This window comes from Gossypium hirsutum, chromosome A10 (genome assembly GCF_007990345.1).
Source record: "Gossypium hirsutum isolate 1008001.06 chromosome A10, Gossypium_hirsutum_v2.1, whole genome shotgun sequence".
NCBI classification, from domain to species: domain Eukaryota; kingdom Viridiplantae; phylum Streptophyta; class Magnoliopsida; order Malvales; family Malvaceae; genus Gossypium; species Gossypium hirsutum.
The window spans coordinates 95,363,493-95,369,492 of record NC_053433.1 but is presented as its reverse complement, the minus strand read 5'-3'; positions in this window follow the sequence as shown (position 1 = coordinate 95,369,492).

The following is a 6,000-nucleotide window of genomic DNA, read 5'->3' as shown; positions in this document are numbered from 1 at the left end:
GGTTTACTCCAGCCAATCATGGTACCTGAATGGAAATAGGATCGAGTCACGATGGATTTCGTATCTGGGTTGCCAGTATCGGCAAGTAAGAAAGATGCGATTTGGGTTGTTGTGGATAGACTGACTAAGTCGGCTCACTTTATCCCCGTACGTACGGATTTTTCATTGGATAAACTAGCTGAATTGTATGTTTCTCAGATTGTGAGATTACACGGGATACCGATTTCTATTGTGTCGGATAGAGATACGAGATTCACCTCGCGATTTTGGAAGAAATTGCAAGAAGCTTTGGGTACCAAGCTGCACTTTAGCACCGCTTTTCACCCCCAAACCGATGGTCAATCCGAGCGAATAATTCAGATACTTGAGGATATGTTGAGATGTTGCATCCTCGAGTTCAGCGGTTCATGGGAACGGTATTTACCTTTGATTGAATTCGCTTACAACAACAGTTTTCAATCAAGTATTAAGATGGCACCTTACGAGGCTTTGTACGGTCGTAAATGCCGTACACCATTGTTTTGGACCGAGCTCGGTGAAAGTAAAATTTTCGGAGTTGATTTGATTAAAGATGCTGAACAGAAAGTAAAGGTAATCCGTGAAAGTCTGAAGGCAGCCACAGATCGTCAGAAATCGTATCCGGATTTGAAACGAAAAGACATTGAATATCAGGTGGGAGATAAAGTGTTTCTTAAAGTTTCGCCTTGGAAAAAGATACTTAGATTTGGCCGTAAGGGCAAGTTGAGCCCGAGATTCATTGGGCCGTATGAAATCTCCGAACGAGTTGGTCCGGTTGCGTATAGATTGATTTTGCCCCCTGAACTTGAAAAGATTCACGACGTCTTTCATGTTTCGATGCTTCGACGTTATAGATCCGATCCGTCACACGTGATTAATCCCTCAGAAGTTGAAATTCAATCTGACTTGAGTTATGAAGAAGAACCGATTCGTATCCTAGCTCGTGAAGTGAAAGAGTTGCGAAACAAAAGGGTTCCGTTAGTAAAGGTGTTATGGCTCAAACACGGAGTTGAAGAAGCTACTTGGGAAACCGAGAATGCCATGAAAGAACGATACCCAAACTTATTTACCAGTAAGATTTTTGGGGATGAAAATTTCTTAAGTGGGGGAGAGTTGTGACAGCCCTAAAGTGACCCTAGTAGGAAAGCGGTTTCGGGACCGCTAAACCGAGTCACCAAATTATTTGAATATGATATTTATTGTCTAAAATAAATGTGTGAAAATTTTAAGCTTTGATTTAGTAAATTGCATGTGAATTTAGTCAATAGGACTTATGTGTGACATTTTTGAAATGTGATAGATCAAAACATAAGGACCTATTAGTGCATGTTGAAAAAGGGGGGACTTGCATGTCAATTTTCCCCCCATCTAGTAGTGGCCGGCCATGACATTAGGATGGACAAAGGGTGATGGGAAAAACATGTCATAGACATGTTGTGTTAGTGCATCATGGGAGGAAACAATAAAATAAAGTTAGTAATAAAGAAATGGAAAAAAGAAAGAACGTGTGTGATTGTTTCTCCCCCCTCCCCATTGCCGTGAATGTAAGAAAGAAAACAAAAAAAAAGTGTCCATCTTTTTTTCATTTCTCTTGGCCGAATGTTCTAAGGAAGAAAGGAAACAAGTTGTGTTCTTTGGTTCTTCTTGGTCGGATTGAGAGGAGGAAGGAAGGAGTGAAGCAATCGGTCATCTTAGGTCGATATTAAGGTAAGGAAGTTGATACTAGTTCTTGAAATCCTAGTTGATTTTGAGTGAGATATCAAGTTATTGTTGGTAACCCATGTTGAAATTGTGATTTTGGAATAAGTAAGGTTTTCGGCTATGGAGATTAATAAGGATGATGGTTGTGTTTCATGCTAAATCTAGATGAACAATGGTAGTTGCTTACATCTTGATGATTATGAGTTTCTTTCTTGGTTCTACCTTAGATCCATGAAGTATATTTTTATTTGGTGTTGTTGGAAGTATCGGCCATGGTATATCCATAAGTGTGATTTATGCTTATTGCATGGTAGGTAAGATTTATGTTTTGGATATATGTTTAAATTTGGTTATAATCAAATTTGTGATTCGGCTCTTGCACATATATATATATATATGATTGCACATGATGTATTGGTATGACCTATATATTATCTCAAGGTATATACTTACACATGATGGTGCTTCGGTTATGGATTAAATGATGGATGCGTATTGAGTTATAATATGTAATGCATTAGTTAGTAAAATGTATGCCATTTATGTGTGGTATTAAGTATATAATCGGCCTCAACATAGACATGCATATTCGGCCATAGGAAGAGGATTGGTGTTGCATGTATTCGGTTAGAGGCAAGCATATTGATGCTTTTGTCTTGGCTTAGAAAATTCGGCCAAGGGGGAATATTAGCTAAAATGTTGAGTTTGATTCATGATTCCATATATATATGTGACTCTAATGCCTAAAGTATATATGGGCTAAGTACCTTGAGGTTTTCTTTTGATGTTCGAATGAATTGTATTAAATTGCTTGATGTGATTAAAAATGCATATGACCATTGTGTAGTTGAGCTAGAAGGTGGCCATATGACCAATCAAACTCCTTGTCATATTCGACCATAAGCTAGCATAATGAGACTTTAATAAGTTAAATTTGTTTGAATTAGCTCAAGAGCTTAGACGACCACAGTTGGATAAGGGAAAGGAAAAAGTTATCGAATAGCCGCTGAAAACATTCGACCACATCCGAGGTAAGTTCTTGAGTAATAGAGCTTAAATTATGATTTGATTAGGTCATGTTTTAAGCAAATCAAAATCATGCTCTTTGTGTGTGGCTATTGAGCCGAAATTGCAAGAGTGATAAGTGTCTTGTGTTTGAGTTTTGCTAATGAAAATGAAATACGAATGTGTCATGATTTATTGTTAAATATGCATGGTTATTCGAATGATGTCCGGGCTAAGTCCCGAAGGCTTTGTGCTAAGTGACCATATCCGGACTAAGATCCGAAGGCATTTGTGCGAGATACTAATTCCGAGCTAAGCCCAAAGGCATTGGTGCGAGTTACTAAATCCGGGTTAAGTCCCCAAGGCATTTGTGCGAGTTACTATAACCGGGCTATGTCCCGAAGGCATTCGAACGAGTAGCTATATCCGGTTAAATTCCAAAGGTACGTGATTTGGGAATGAATGATCTTGCTGTAAAAATTTCAGTTAATACGCTTGTAACATCCCAACATTGAGGTATGTTTCGTATGTGCTTTGAATTAGTTGAGCCCTTACAAATAAGTATTCGCTCAGTTGATAAATAAGCTACCGGCCTTTGGCTAAGTTGATCTTTGTGTATGAATAAAAGGGTTGGTAATGTGAAGTAAGTATGATATTGAAAATTTGTGCATATGAAATTATCCGTTTAGCTACATGAATGCTATACTTTGGTTGTGTCTAAATTCTTTGCTCAAAACTTACTAAGCATTTAATGCTTACTCCGTTTCTTTGATTCTCTGTTTTATAGATTTTGGTTCTTCAGCTCTCGGACTCGGGATTTTGAAGTCGAAGTCGCCCACACTATCAAAGCTCCTTTTGGTATACTTTTGGTTGAACATTGAAATGGAATGTATAGGACTACCCTTTTGTTGTTGGTCATGTACCCTTCGGTTTTGTGTAAATTTGGATAGCCATGCGAAAATGGCTTAAATATACTTTGATCATAGCTTTATAATCGTTTTGTATGTTGTCCGTCGATAGGTATGGAAATGTTGGTAACGGTTAGCCATGGGAATGGTTATTCATGATCATTTTTGGAATATGTATGACAAACTCTAGTTGATCCATGGAGGATCATGAAATAGGTAAAGTTTACCTTAAAAATAGATGCTGGCAGCAGCAGTGATGTGGATGTGAAAAATCACTAAAAATAGTAGGAATAGAATTAAATAGTGAATAAATTATGTAATCGAACCTTGATGAATCTATTTTCATAGAAAAGTAACAAAATGTTCATATGAACAGTATATTATGAGATGTTAAAGTTTTCGTGAGACAGGGCCAGAACGGTTTCTGGAACCCTTGATCTGACTTTGGAAATTCATTATAAATTAACCAGAGACATTTAGAAGTCATGCCATATATTTATAGATTCCTATTTGAGTCTAGTTTCTATAGAAACAAATGGCATCAGTATTGAAGCCCTGTACAGGGAGATATCCAAGTCGTAATGCGCAAAGGTCAGTGTAGTCGATCCCTATAACATGGGAGACTTTGACTAATAAACTGTACTAATTGGCCCAACCAAAAATTCTAGAAAAAAATTTGTAGATGCATATATGAGTCTCGTTTCAGGGAAAAATCACGAAACTGATTTTCGAGTTGTGAAATTCAAGATATGATTTTTAAGGTGACAGTGATGCAGTTAGCCAGCTTGCCTGGAAATTTTAAAATGGATTGTGCAAAGAAGTGATTTAAGTCTGCAAACCCCTCGTGTCCGACTCCGGCGACGGACTCGGGTACGGGGTGTTACACAAACTCTTCTGATCTGTGAAGATATGACACTTTTCGCCGTATAAATGATGTCGCCAAATTTTCAATGCGAAAACAATAGCTGCCAACTCTAAATTGTGCGTTGGATAATTCTTTTCATGCGATTTCAACTGTCTAGAGGCATAAGCTATCACTTTTCCCTCTTGTATCAAAACACAACCCAAACTGTTTAATGATGCATTGCTAAAAATCACAAACTCTTTACCCGGCTCAGGTTGAACTAACACTAGTGCCTCAGTTAATAATGCTTTCAACTGTTCGAAACTCTGTTGACATTTCACAGACCACTCAAATTTCACATCTTTCTATAGCAACCTGGTCATCAGAATTCCCTTGACAAAATGTCGATAGTAGCCAGCTAGTCCCAGAAAGCCTTTCACTGCAGATACATTTCTCGGTGGTTTCCAATCAACAACGGCTGAAATCTTACTTGGATCAACTCTTATACCTTCTACTGAAACAATCTGCCCAAAAAATCTGACTTCCCTGAGCCAAAACTCACATTTACTGAATTTACCAAACAGTTGATTATCTCTCAAGGTTTGTAGCGCAATCCTCAAATATTCGACATGCTCAGACTCATCTCATGAATAGATCAGAATGTCATCAATGAATACAACAACGAATCTGTCTAAATACGATTTAAAAATCCAATTCATCAAGTCCATAAAAACTACAGGAGCATTAGTTAATCCAAAACGCATAACAAGAAATTCATAATATCCGTACCCTATTTTGCACGCACTTTTCGACACATCCGAATCTTTCACTCGCAACTGATAGTAGCTAGATCTCAAATCAATATTTGAAAACACTGTTGCTCCTTTTAACTAATAAAAAAATCATCTATTCTCGGTAATGGATACTTGTTCTTTATCATAACCTTATTGAGCTGACGATAATCAATACACATTCTCATTGATCCGTCTTTCTTTTTTACAAACAACACTGGCGCACCCTAGGGTGAAAAACTAGGTCATGCAAAACCTCTATCTGTTAATTCTTGCAACTGAGCTTTCAACTTTTTCAACTATGTCAGAGCCATTCTATACGGAGCTATTGATATCAGTGATGTTCCTGGTACTAACTCAATAGCAAATTCGACTTCTTTGATTGGTGGTAACCCTGGTAACTTTTTTGGAAACACACCCAAAAATTCACATACTATCGGTACTGATTCAAATTTTAATTCAGACACTTTTGTATCTAAAACATAAACAAGATAAGCTTCACAACATTTTCCAACACATCTCTGAGATGTCATAGAAGAAATTACAACCAGAAAATCACTTGACTCATCTGATTTAATTTGAAGAATTTCACTGTTCTGACATTTCAATTCAATAGTCTTTCATCTACAATTTACAACGGCGTCATGCAAAGTCAACCAATCCATACCCAGAATTACATCAAACTCATCAAATTGCAATAGCATTTGGGACACAGTAACCCTGAATCATTAAA